This window comes from Musca autumnalis, unplaced genomic scaffold, assembly GCF_047663935.1.
Source record: "Musca autumnalis isolate F117 unplaced genomic scaffold, ASM4766393v1 scaffold_2, whole genome shotgun sequence".
Taxonomy (NCBI): domain Eukaryota; kingdom Metazoa; phylum Arthropoda; class Insecta; order Diptera; family Muscidae; genus Musca; species Musca autumnalis.
Genome location: NW_027411755.1, coordinates 42974301 through 42989258, shown reverse-complemented (window position 1 = coordinate 42989258; position 14958 = coordinate 42974301).

Genomic DNA, 14958 nt, shown 5'->3' with positions numbered 1-14958 from the left:
CGATTTTTTTGTAATCACGCTACAGGTCGCAATTTTGATCGGATGGTCACGAAGTTTTTGGGGTTAATGGGGGTCCCAAGAAGAAAGAAGCCTATTAATTTTGATGATGGTTGGATAATATTCAGGGGTCGGAATGGGCAAACACTTATTTGGAGAAAGGTCAACGTTTTATTTCAAAGCCAATATCTCTGTTTCTTCAAGAGGTATATCAAAAGCGAAATCTGGCAAGGAAAGTAGAAAATATCACCTTTACAACGATGTAAATTAGGTTGTCATAGGTGGTCAAATAGTAGATATATCGCAATAGTCGGTAATGCAACCCATTTTCCGATTTGTTTGTAATTACGCTACATGTCGCAATTTTAATCGGATCGTCACAAATTTTTTGGGAGTTGATGCGGGTCCCACATAGAAAAAAGCCTATTGATTTTGGTGATAGCCGGATAATATTTAGGGGTCGGAATGGGGAAAAACTCATTTGGAGACAAATTCAAAGTTTTATTCTTTGTGAATATATTGGCTTCCAACGACATAGCCTGTCAATGGAAGAAGAAAATATTACCTTTACATTGGTGTAAAGCAGGTTGGCGAAGGTGGTCAAACAAGGGAGATACCACAATAGTCGGTAATGCATCCAATTCTTCCATTTTTTGCAATCAAGCTACAAGTTCACTTTGATCGGATGGTCACGAAATTTTAGTTGCTTATGGGGGTCCCAGAGAGAAAAAGGCATATTATTTTTGGTGGTAGTCGGATTATATTCCCTAAAAGAAATGTTTACCAGTGAAAAGCTCATGCACAGGGGTAGTGGTGTAGGGTATCGCATGGTCGGCCCCGTCCCGACTATAGCCTTTGCTCACTTGTTAATTTATGTCTTATGATGTTGCAACCCGCCGGGAAACATCACAAAGTAACGATTGATGTTAGTGCCTCTGCAGACTTGATGGTGTGGGACCTGAATGATATAAGGGTCGCTTGACTATCTATGTTGTCACCGGTTCACTTATGTCCCTTTTTATATTATTTATCAGTTCTGCCGCATTTTCTGATGGCAAAGATTTCAGCTGGGAATACAACAATTTGCGTTTAACTTATATGAGAGCCTTAAGTTGGGGGTTGTCGCTATAGACACCTGCTCCTGTTTCCGTTTTCATCTCCGAGCAATCGGTATAGATCTGTAATAATCGTTTTTTCGGCTAATCGGTCTTAGTCTTTCGGAAGTTTATGACTAGACTTCCCCGCTGTTGGGATATCACAGTGACTTCCCTCCAGCCCCCTGTGCAGTTGGGGAAGTGGGTATTAGACTGGGGATACAGAGCACGATGGGGCCAATAGCAGGTTTTCTAGGCAAAAAGTCAATTTTTGAAGTGAACAATTTGAAAAAAATAATAACGGATTTCGATTGCCAACACTCTGAATCACTAAAAATAAAAAAATAAATCAATCTGGTAACATCACAAAGCGACATACTGATCTGGCAATGGTGAAATATTTTCTTATGCATCATTTTCCGACATTCATTATAAATAAGTAGTGAAAGCATTTTAGGCGCCAAAAAGAACATTTCAACATTTTTATATTTTTTAAACATGGAAAGCTCTTCAATGGGTATGTAAAATAAGATAGTGTTAACAAATAATAAAAGTGTTATGTGTGGTAAATGTATTTTTGAGTTAAGATGTTATGTCTTTTTTGGAGTATTTTGCTTTGTTATCCATGTGTTCTCTGGAGTATAACTTTTGAGATCTAGGTAGATCTAGGGTATTATATATATGTGGTGAAAGGTATTAATGTGTACTATCATTTTGTGAAAAAATTAGCTGCGCCTATCTGCGCCTTTTCATAAAAATCTGATTTCAGATGTCGTAATACTTAAAAATATGGACATTTTTATGTTTTGGTTGGCGAATAATCGGAAACCCATTAATGTTACCAATTGGATTTCGGAAAAATTTAATAGACGTATATAATAATAATAATATATAATTTCAAAGATATCGCAAACTTTGGCTTTTGTGGCGGAATCTTAGCCGATTTTTACTAAATTTGGAACCTTTTTTTTATTAACTTATAACAAAGCACAGACAAAACCATGAAATTTGAACATATGTATATAGGGGAGCTATTTCTATATCTGAACCGATTTCAATATAACTTGACAAACCTATTTGTAGTCCGAATTCCGTAACATTTTCCAAATTTTATTGTAATTTGCATGCTTGGTTAATCATTTTCCTGAAATAGGGCGAACATATATATAGGAGCTATATCCAATTCTGAACCGATTTCAATATGATTTGCCAAAAATGTTTCTAGACCAAAATCCGTCACACATTTCAAATTTCATCAAGATTGGACATACATAGCGGGATTGGTGCAGCAAATACCTAAAATCGGGCGAAAAAATATATGGGAGCAATATCAAAATCTGAGCCGATTTCAATATAACTTGGCAAACTTATTTGTAGTCCTAATTCCGTGGTATTTTGCAAATCGCATAAAAATTGGGCAGAATTTGCGTGTTTGGTCCATCAATTGCTTGAAATCGGGCGAACATATATACGGCAGCTATATGTATATATGAACCGATATGAACCAAATTTGGCATATTAGTTTCTAAGCCCATTATAAACATCTGTACAAAATTTGGAAGGTCTAGCTTGCCCCAGTGATTTGTTGCCTCGAAACCCTGTCATTGGCCCCATCGTGCAGAGATGGAGACGGGAGTTTGTCCATGTACAATGTTCCCGTTTGATATTGTACCCCACGGAATCTGGCTACGTCCTTAACTCACACTATTGACTCTCTAAAGCAGATCCAAGATTTGGGTTTAGCCATCTTCAGTTCGCTGTTGTACTTATTTGAAGGCGCTTTCTGCCAATCTGAGGACAACTTCGTTTTACTCAATTTGTTGTAAAGACTTCTACTGATCTTCCTAAGATTACTTGGGCAGGTAAGTGGATAGGAGGCCTGATGGCTATCCACAAGAACTTTATCAACGTAATATTGCCTTAGCCGAAAAAAGGGAAATATATAAATTCAAGATTCTTTTTGGCAACTATACAAGTTCTTGCCCTATCTCCGTTGGATATGGCGAATATAGTATAGTTGCCATCGTTTATCCCAGCACCCCTATTTTTATAAAACAAGTAAAAAAGTATCAGTCAGAGATATACCCTCAGCCTATGGGAATTGAAACTTTTGTCTACGGTCAGATCAAATGTATTTAGGATCTTTTCAGCATTTTGTGGCCTTTTTTGAAATTGCCGACAAAAATATGGATTTGGATTGGTTCTTATTTTGGGTGTCATATCTTTTCGATAGATATTGCGCCCACTGGACATTTCAGTTGGTCATCGTATAACTTTTGGACGAATATGGAAGGAAGCATGGACTTGTCTACGGAAAACATAATATTGCTGTAAACAGGACCACAACGAATAGCATCGGTATACAATTCCAAAGGAGAAGTTAAACAAAATTTAGATAAAATATTAGGAGATCCAAAGTTTGGATCAAATTTGTTCAAGAGATATCGTGCATACCATTTAAGTGACATTTTTTAAATATTCCGGGGAAGTACCGAAAGTTTTGGAACTGTATTGCCTATTGTCGAATTAAAACTATGAAAAAAATGCAGAAGGCCAAATCGGACGAAATCGGTTGATCAGTTCGAGAGTTGTCGTGCTCTCCAGCCACTACATATGGTGCCATAGGGGTTTTTGCCTTTTACCGTCTTAATAGAGGCAGCGAATGCAAGTTGCTTCAACAAAAATCAAAGTGATTCGGGAGCAGGTCTTAAAGTGAACTTATCCGATATTTTGTGTGGGAGGTACCGGATGGAGTGGACAAGTATAGTCCATATTTGAATCTGATCTATACCTGGTAGATATATTATCATGTGTAAAGTATGGTCTAATTCGCCCACTCTCTTCAAGAGTTACCGTGCGAACAATTTTTCCGAACATTTTTGAACTTTTGTGGGGGAGGTATCTGAAGGAGCTGACCGATATGGCTTATCTTCGAACTAAAACTAAGTTTGGACAAAATATTATGAACGCCAAATTTTAGACCTAATCGGCAGATCTGTTCGAGAGTTATCATGCGCTCCAACCACTATACACGGTGTCATAGGCTGTTTTTGCACCTTTCAGACTATTTTCTCAGGAAGTATTGACTTGCCCCTTATGAAACTTGTACCGTCAAATGAGGGGCAGCGAGTAAAAGTTTCTACAACAAAAATCAAAGCAATTCGAGAACTGTTCCTAAACTGAAACTTTCCGAAAATTTGTTTGGGAGGTACTCGAAGTAGTGAATCGGATGAATCCATATTGGAACCCCATCTAAGCCTAGTAGAAGTTTCACGATGTGCAAAGTATGGACCAATTCGGTTACTCCCTTCAAGAGTTATCGTGCGCACAAATTTTCCGAACATTTTGGAAATTTTGTGTGGGAGGTACCCGAAGGAGTGGATCGATATGGTCCATCTTCGATCTTAAACTAAGTTTGGGCAAAATATTACGAAGTGCAAAATTTGGTTCCAATCGGTTAATCCGTTCGAGAGTTACCGTGGGCACCATCCAGACAGACGGACGGACATGGCTAAATCGACCCCAAATTGTCTGAATCGAATTTCGTCCAAATATATTTGGGGTCTAAAACCGTTTCGATGAGGCACATTTTTGGTCGTATCAAAGTGTATATGGTAAATTTCAAATTTCTTTTGCAATTCCATTGGAAGAAATTTAAAAAAAATTTTTGCGAGCACATCCGCAATTTTTGGAACATAGATTAAGAAAAAAGTCGTGGTTTCAAATCGGTTCGCGTTCACAAAATAGGATGCTGCGCTCCAAAGTTATGGGGGGTTTTATTCCCTTATAAAGAACAAATATTTAAAAATTCCATTTTTGCTGTAATATGAAAATGTATATATAAAGCGTTAACAGCATTTAATATCTATCAGTAGATGCCCAAATATTTACTAAATGTATTTCTATTTTCGCGGAAAATCAAGAAATACTGAAAAAATCTTGGAGTAAATTTAATTTATTATAATTTAGAGTCCAAATAAAGCTCGCAAAAATAAATTAAAAATACATACAGATTCTAGACAACGCGTAGAAAAATATGAGACCAAAATTTTAACGATAGGCTTTATAACTGCCATATTACAGCAACAACAAAAGACGAAAACTTATTGTTGGAATATTATTTCAAAAATATATATTTTTGTTTAATACGAAAAATAGAAAAAAAAATTTTGGGAGTTATTCTACTATTTCGCTAAAATTCGATGCAAGGACTGACGGACTTCGCTGACACTTCTTCAGGGAAAATGCGATGACAAACCCGAAAGTGTATTTGCTTACTTTGACAAACAATAGGATTATGAAATAGAAAGTAATATTGAAATTACAACCAAAGAAAAAACATAAAATTTAAAAAAGCGTATAATTCGCGAATTCGTTAAAATCAGTTAAGGCGCATGCGCTTTTCAGATACAGCGAGTGCATCTCTATCAATATGTAGCGATTTTTCCACTTTTCATTCAGCGGCCAAAGTGTGCCGTCAGCTGCATCTTACTGTTCAAAAAACCTTTATGTGGGTAAAAATTGCGCGATGTACATAAGATTATAAGGCGCATCCGATTTCGGTGACCGCCTATAAAAAATTCGTCATTATAACAAATTTTAAACAAATTCGTCAAGAACCGCGGATGTGCTACCAAATTCTATTTTATACGAAATATGAATATTACTCCAGAATCTCGGTAATTTATGCCACACGGTTTTGGAAAATAATATAATCGCGTATAAAGGATTCCATTTATGTAAAAATAACCAAAGAAAATCGCGGTTGAATGCGCGAAATCATCAAGATATAATTTTGCAGAATTTCCTACTTTCAAGGTATCTATAATCGCCGTTTTAGTGGATGGATTTGAAAGCAGAGGGGTTCATTAGATCCGGCGCGTAAAAAAACTAAAATCACGCGGGGTTCAAGGGTACCTGAGTCACAGTTGTAAATTTTGAAGCCAAAAAATAGGTTTTTAAAGAAAATTTACGCACCAAAATTTCGACTTTGGACTCCTATTACTAGGGAGCTGTATGAAGCACACTCATGAGATATACATCAAACGACGTGGAATCACGAGTTCTACAATCCAATAAATAGTTTGTGTAATTATCTGGTTGCGCCCTCCAATTATAAGAAAAATTCAAAAAAACTCAGATTTCAAAACTTCAAAATGTCAGCATCGATTATAGGGGGATGCAGTGTATATATCTAAAAGTCATACATTAGAACCATGTTGCCCAAGGGGTATTCTTTAATTCTTTCCTTGAGCTCTGGTCTGAATTTTCCGTGGTTTGACCAGAAATCAAGAAAGAACACAAAAAAACTTGAAAACTTCAACACATTTTCACCCATTTTTAAATATTACGACCAACACAGCTTCCACATAAATTATTTGTTATGGTTTATTTTATGCGACCCCGGCTAAAACACTTCAATTAATATAAATATATTCATATTGTATAAAATATATTGACAGTTCGCGACTTATTAAATGGTGAACCTCAACTTCAACGATTGTAAAACATTTTTGAATATTACCATATACCCTCGTTAGCATAAATGCTGAGGGTATAAAAATAAGGCTTCTGGACAAAGACGATGTCAACGTCAGACTTCAGCAGCAGCCGCTTTGCAGCGATGCAGATTAATCAGCATTATGAGAAGTGGTTGCTGCTTATGATATCCTACAGCTTTTATTCTAAGCGGAACCTTATTTATCCTAGGCCAAAATGCAGTCCTTAGGTATTCTTAACAAGACTCCTATTCTCCAGACTGTAGTTCACCTGTTTCCACGGTATGGAGATGCTGTCTACTGAGTATTGTCAGTATGCGTTCATGGTTCACAGTTCGAGGTTGCAGGAGACTAGGATTCTGTCTACTGAGTATTATCAATATGCGTTCATGGTCCACAGGTTAAGGTTGCACCAGTATTGACAAAAATCTTTTGCGCGGTATCTCCTTTACACTAACAATTGCTAATTGGTACCCTTTTTAGAGTGCAAGTAAAGACAACGCTACGGAAGTGCTTGTGTTTGGGACGTTCCGGTTCGCCCGAGAACACGCAGACGACCTTTAATAAACATCCATCGATTATCACTAGTCTTTCCATCGGGATCTGCTCTGTCGATCACTGAAACTCGCAGTTAATCTGATAAGATTGCTCTTCTGGTTTTCTTGTCAGCTATGCTATACGTGAGAAGGTACCGGATGATATCTTGTGGCTCAGGTTAGCTTGTGAGACCACCTTGGCAGTGGTATCATTCCTGCTTTTATTCCGCTGGTAACTTCTAGAGGAGTGGAAGGTTTGGAGTCCTGTCTCGGGTTGGGTCTTTTAGGTATGAGGTATGGTTCCTCCGTTAACCTTACTCCCTTCACTGTATTTATTGGTAAAGAAGCGTTGTGTTTAATAGGAGTCACTCACAGAGATATAGAGGCCGGTTCCGTGTTAGACTTCACAGCTTTCTGAATCCATGACTTATTCATCCTCTTTGAGTTATCATCCATCGGCTTTGAGGGGTGGTTGAAGAGCCTCTAATTGTGGTCGAGATAGGTGAATTATGTTTGGGGAGTTGGGTCAAGTCCAGATCGCTCCTAGTTTGTGTTTTAGCGGCTATGGAGGTCGATGTTGGCATTGAACTCGACTTTGTTTCTTCGGTCGTCGAGATGAGAGAGATTCTATTAAGGTCTTTCGTACTTGCTCACCACTTTGTGATTAATCCTGCTTAATTTGCACTCTCTTCTCCAGACGGATGAGGGTTCCTTGTGGATGTATTCCCTGAGGTAGTGCATAGACCTACTTTACGGTATGGTAGTAGTGGCTAGTTGAGGCGGTGGCAATGTTTTCGTCCAAACAGTTGCTCGAGGTTCTATCCTATTTTGCTTCTGCTTTCGTGTAATCACCCGTCCTGGTTTCAATGGATTTGCTGATTCTACAGAAACCGAGGCCAGTTTACCGATGGCTACAGTCGCTGAATCGATTTCGGTATCGATTTCGTCATCGGATAAACAGACCTCAACCGAAGCACAGTCCTGGCTGAGAGCCATGACCGCCGTCTGCTTCAGAAGGGATAGAAGTTATCTGCTTTCTTTAGTTAGACTATGACAACTTCTATGTTTGTTAGCACTTGTCCGTCCGCATCCGAAACTACCGCACGTCACCCATAGGCTGTGTTTCTCCAAAATCAATTACCATGGCCGTTACAGAAGTGGTGTCATCATTGGGTTTCGTAGCAGATCTCCACATGAATAAACTGGCCAAAAATAAATTGAGAAAACTTGTCAAATACTCAACTCCGGGTTCATTCAGTTGCTCAAGCATTGCCTACTACTCCTTCCGTTTATGTTCGTCTTCTCATCAAGAGAAAATTCCCTAACCTTTGTTTCTTCAACACGAAGATCATCATGTTCATTTGCTAGTGCCGCCGCTTCTGATAGGAACCTTAGTCTAATTGTATTCAAACAGTAGGTATGTATCAAGCAGCTACAGCTGTGATAATTTCAGCTACCAATTATCTACGAGAATGGTCAGATCTATGAAGCGGTGATTAATAAGTTCCCTGAACCCTTGACAATTAGCTTTTCCATGGTTCAGAAAAGTACGACCATCAAAGTTATAAATACATTATATAAATCATCGCGCTCCGGTGAATTTTGCTTTTCTTTGTTTTTTTTTTGATTTTTCTCATCTATGTACATTAGGGATATAACTTTTTGCACTTTTTTGGAAATATCAAAAATACCACCATATAGCCGTGTAGAGCATGAAAAACTATTATGAAATACGGTGTCATTTTTTCTCTACCGCGAAAAAATTTTCCGCACCAAATGCAATGAAGTTCTGTAATGCATTTTTTAATTTTATACGTCATAACAACATATTTGCTTTTCATTAAAATTTTTATTTTTTGTAATCAAATTTAAAATCGTTATCAAAGCGTTCTGGACCAATTTGTTCTAAAATCCCGCCATTTCGGACCATATTAGGATTTTTTGACACTATTGCAATTTTTGGTTTTTCTTTATAAACTCGTGAATTTTATGTTTATATTTTTTTAGCCTATCGGAGAAGAGAATATGGAGTCATTTGCAACTAATTCGCGAAAGTTACAGGCTGTTTTTGTTGACTTTGCCTGTGAGAATTGTATTTTTTTCTATAAATATTTATTCAAACAAAGCAAATTTAAAATTATAAGTAGAAAAAGCATCAAAAGGGTTTTAGTAACCAAAGCTGGTGCGGAGACTTTTTTCACCGAATCGATCTTAGAAACGCGTTTTCATTATTAGCACAAAATTCCCTACATGGTACTGGTGTTGTATTTTTGTAGAAAACAAATACGATTCTCACAAGCAAAGTCAACAAAAACAGCCTGTAACTTTCGCGAATTCGTTGCAAATGACCCCATATTCTCTTGTCTGATAGGTTAAAAAAATATAAACATAAAATGCACGAGTTTTTAAAGAAAAACCAAAAATTGCAATAGTGTCAAAAAATCCTAATATGGCCCGAAATGGCGCGATTTGAGAACAAATTGGTCCAGAACGCTTTGATAATGATTTTAAATTAGATTACAAAAAAATAAAAATTTTAATGAAAAGCAAATATGTTGTTATGACAGATAAAATTGAAAAATGCATTACAGAACTTCAATGCATTTGGTGCGGAAACTTTTTTCGCGGTAGAGAAAAATTGACACCGCATTTCATAATAGTTTTTCATGCTCTACACGGCTATGTGGTGGTATTTTTTTGGTTATAGCCCTAATGTACATCCTTGTTTCAGAATCCGCAAAAACTTCCCAGGTGTAAGCTCCTTTCATTTAAAGTTGGTTCAAGAGAGCCGTGCGAAAGAAAACTAATTGTTCCATTTTACTTCAATATAACTCATGGTGAAGGGTATGAAAAGTTCGACCGCGCCGTTCCTACTTGTTAAATGGTAAAATTTTCAAAAGAGCAAACTGTCGAAAATGAGTTTTACATACATATTTTCCAAAATGTACGGAAACGGGAAAATTTGCAAAAGTAGTTTACTTAGATGGCTTTTATACTAAACAGAACGTCTTGTTCCATAAGCCGAACTAAGAATAGTTTTCCAACCGCACCGATCTTTTGCCTTACTTCTCCAATTTTGGACGCCATGTTTTGTGATATCTTCTTCAATTTGGTCTTTCCATCGGAGTTTTGGCCTTCCCTTGGGGCGTATACCGTCGAGTGGCTCGTATTCAAATGCCTTTTGGGCGGGGGCATCTTTATCCATCCTGCTGACATGGCCAAACCAACGCAATCGTTGTAGTTCGATACGTTCTACTACACTACCGCTCACTTGAATAGAACCCCCCTGCAAAATTTTTTTCAACCTCCATTTTTTCCAAATTATACAAGATATGAAATTATTAAGTTTTATTATATTTTGCTTCATGTGTTTGGAGTAAACTTAGTCATTCATTTGCATTCAAATCCAATTTGTATAAGAATTATGCAAGGAAAACAAAATAAAGTCAAAAATTGAAGTAAAAAAATTGGCTCATTTGAATAGAACCCCCCTTTAAAATTTGGGAATACAGAAAGATTGTAGTAGAATATCGATGCAAATTTACTCTATATTGAAAACGAAGTACTTTCAGTAATATTCAGTAAAAGTATATCCCTCCTGATTAAGGATATACCCGTATATCCTGCTTTGGAAAGGATTCTTTAAATAATCGGGTGTAATGCCCAACAAAGCTTACTTTTTTCATTCAACAAGTTTATTTTTGGAAGATTGCTGTCTCCTTTAGTCGTACATTTTACGCATAAATCATTCCCATACATTTTAGAGAATATTTTCCACTCTAGAATATGGCGGTCCCGCAAGGACATCCGCATTTCTTTTCAAAATTTTAAGTTTTTATGACTCGAAGTGTACAAACGTTTACAAAATCGTGATGAAATTTCCACACGGGATATCCAAAAATGTTACTCACTACTGGATATGTCTGTTTCAGAACTCCTTTGTAAATTGTCGTGCGCATTTAGGGCGAAAGAAATTGACGCCCAAGTCCTTCATAATTAGTAAGGACTATCCTTATTAAGTAAACAATTGCATAACTATAGAACTATTTTTTTCGCGTCTATTGAATGGAAGACCATCTTCTAAATTGTTTCTGTAGCGATGAATGTGCTTTTATGGTGCTGGAAGGCATTACTAATTATTAAGGACATGAGCGTCAATTTACTTCACTTTAATGCGTACGACAATTTACAAAGGAGTTCTGAAACAGACATATCCAGTAGTAAGTAACATTTTTGGATATCCCGTGTGGAAATTTCATCACGATTTTGTAAACGTTTGTACACTTCGAGTCATAAAAACTTAAAATTTTGAAAAGAAATGCGGATGTCCTTGCGGGACCGCCATATTCTAGAGTGGAAAATATTCTCTAAAATGTATGGGAATGATTTATGCGTAAAATGTACGACTAAAGGAGACAGCAATCTTCCAAAAATAAACTTGTTGAATGAAAAAAGTAAGCTTTGTTGGGCATTACACCCGATTATTTAAAGAATCTTTGCCAAAGCAGGATATACGGGTATATCCTTAATCAGGAGGGATATACTTTTACTGAATATTACTGAAAGTACTTCGTTTTCAATATAGAGTAAATTTGCATCGATATTCTACTACAATCTCTCTGTATTCCCAAGTTTTAAAGGGGGGTTCTATTCAAATGAGCCAATTTTTTTACTTCAATTTTTGACTTTATTTTGTTTTCCTTGCATAATTATTATAAAAATTGGATTTGAATGCAAATAAATGACTAAGTTTACTCCAAACACATGAAGCTAAATATAATAAAACTTAAAAATTTCATATCGTGTATAATTCGGAAAAAATGGAGGTTGAAAAAGATTTTGCAGGGGGGTTCTATTCAAGTGAGCGGTAGTGTATATCGATGTCGGTCGGCTGGTATAGCTCGTGGTTCATACGACGTCGGTATTCACGCATATTGGTCCATAAATCTTTCGAAGAATTTTTCTCTCAAACACACCAAGTTCTGCCTCATCTGCTTTCGCAGGTACCCATGCTTCAGATCCATACAAAAGAACGGGTAGTATCAGTGTCCGGTAAAGTGTAAGTTTTGTTTGACGAGAGGTGGTTTTGCTTTTAAACTGTTTATTTAGACCAAAGTAGCATCTGTTGGCCAATATTCTTCTTCTCTTTATTTCAAGGCTTATATTGTTGGTTTTATTTATGGCGGTGCCGAGGTATATAAAGTCATTTACTATCTCAAATTTATAATTATCAACATCCACAGTTGGTCCGAGTCTACTGGATGACTTGCGTGTTGATAGCATAAACTTCGTCTTATCGCCGTTGACTGCCAGACCCACTCTGGCAGACTCTTTTTCAATTTTTGCAAAGGTGGCTGTTACGGCTCACGCTGATCTACCTATTATGTCTATGTCATCTGAGTATGCAAGCTTGAAACACCTTTGCTCTAATTGCTCTGTCGAACGCGGCCTTATAGTCGACGAATAGGTGGTATGTGTCGATCTGTCTTTCGTGGGTCTTCTCCAATATTTGGGGCAGAGTGAAGATTTGGTCAATTGTCGACTTACCAGGTCTAAAACCGCATTGGTATGACCCGATTATTTCATTGACCATGGGTTTTATCCGTTCACACAGTATGCTCGACAACACTTTTTATGCGATGGGAAGGAGACTTATACCTCGGTAATTTGCACAAACCGTTTTGTCTCCTTTCTTATGTACGGGGCATAGTAGGCTGAGGTTCCAATCGTTGGGTATGCTCTCCTCCTGCCAAATTTCGGTAATTAGCTGATGCATACTCCTTACCAGCATTTCGCCACCGGTCTTGAACAATTCGGCGGGAAGTCCACCAGCTCCTGCTGCCTTATTATTTTTCAGCCTATTAATGGCTGTCGTAACCTCGCTTTGGCTAGGTGGTAGACATTCAACATTGTCATTTACGATTGGTTCTGGGGTATCTTCATCGCCATCCATATTCGATACCAAAAGCTTCATAAAGTGCTCTTTCCAGATCCTCAGTACGCTATCTGTATCAGTTACCAGATTCCCTTGGTCATCTTTGCAGGAGAATGTGCCTGCACCAAATCCTTCAGTCTGGTGTTTTACACTCTGGTAAAATTTTCGGACTTCATTCTGACTCCTGAACATCTCGAGTTTCTCACGCTCACGTTTTTCTTGCTCCTTCTTTTTTCTCTCCTGAAAATACGCTTTTCCTCTCTTCTCTTCTCCCGATAAGTTTCTTTCGTTCAAAAGTGGTTTACTGTGTAAAAAATTTTAGTTCTGGAACACAACTATAGTTATTAGAAAGCCAATATTTTTTTAGTTGAAGCAGCCAGATGAAAAAAACTAATTTTATGTTTTCTTAATTTGATTAGATGGTAGATGACATCAGCAAAAAATAAATAAATAAAGTGGGATTACTGATAAATCTAATTAGTTTAATTTACATATTTAACAACTTGATGAAATTGATAAACAAACTAAATTAGTGGACAAACTATAAAAAAGTTATAATTCAATATTAGCCTTAAATAGAAAATTAAATTATAACAAAAAACATATTTAAATGTCATTTGTTATTTGTATTTCACATTTAACGCCAATCGAATAGCTAACGCAACAAAAAACATAAAAAGTGAATGACTAAATTTGTTGTTGTTGCTGCACCACAGTGTATTTGAATTGACACCAAACATAAAAAACTCATAAAAAGTCATAATTATAAAATTATACAGCGAAATGCCATAAAAAATCTTTGGTTTTTATTATTATTTCTCTCTCGTTTTCGTTTCGTTTTTATTATTTTTTTATATAAAATGAAATCAAAAATATATAATTTGTGTTGGGTGACTGGTTGCTCCATTGCCGGGGGACATGTTATTGTTCCTTAATTTTACGCTTATTTCTTTGTTTGATTTTTTTATTGCAGAGGTTATGATGCCCGGTTTTTTGGGTGTTATAAATTTCGCTTAAATTCCCCTTTGGGGTGTAGCATTTTATGATGCCAACAAATCAACAATCTAATTAGCACGTATATTTTTAATGATCGACCACAATAACTCGAAAGGAATTTAAATGGTTTTTGGTTGTCTATTTTTGTTTTACAATATACAGGAGATTTGAATTCGTCATCTAAATTGAGTAATCTAATTAGTATTTTTTATAACTTCATAAAATTATCATGTTTTTTATAACATTTGTGGAACTTACCCACCATGGCTATATTCAAAAATTTTGGTCGTAAAATTTTTTAGACCAGTTCCATAAAGTCAAGGAAATTTGAATACAAATAAAGCTGAATATATGAGTTCACATATGTATATATATTAAATGCTTATAAAAGAAAACTATAAAATTTTAATTATTTGCAATGCCATTTGGTTTGAATACTAAATAAACGATAATTTATGGGATATCAAATCTAAAAATAAGTTTTTTAATTGATTTCGACTAAATTAAAATAACTTCTTTTTTAAATTAAAAATAGAAAACAAATTAATTTGTTTGGAGAAATCAAACAACCGTACCATATTATGTTATGTTTATTTGGACAACCAGTAAAAAATAATAAAACTCCGGCGGGTCCTGCTATGTATATGATACCCTACACAACCACGATTTCAATATAATTTGGCGACATATTTTCTAGACCAAATGGCATTACAGTTTCCACATTTCATCAAAATGTGTGTACATTGGAGGTTAATCCAAATCCATAGCAAGTTCAATATAACACTGTGCAACATTTTTGAGCCAATCGCGTGCAAACAACTTCTGTCCAGAATTTTATGAAAGTAGAGGACCAATAGGCAAAAACCATATTTGGGTTTTGTTTTCTTAGATCGGGTTCGGCT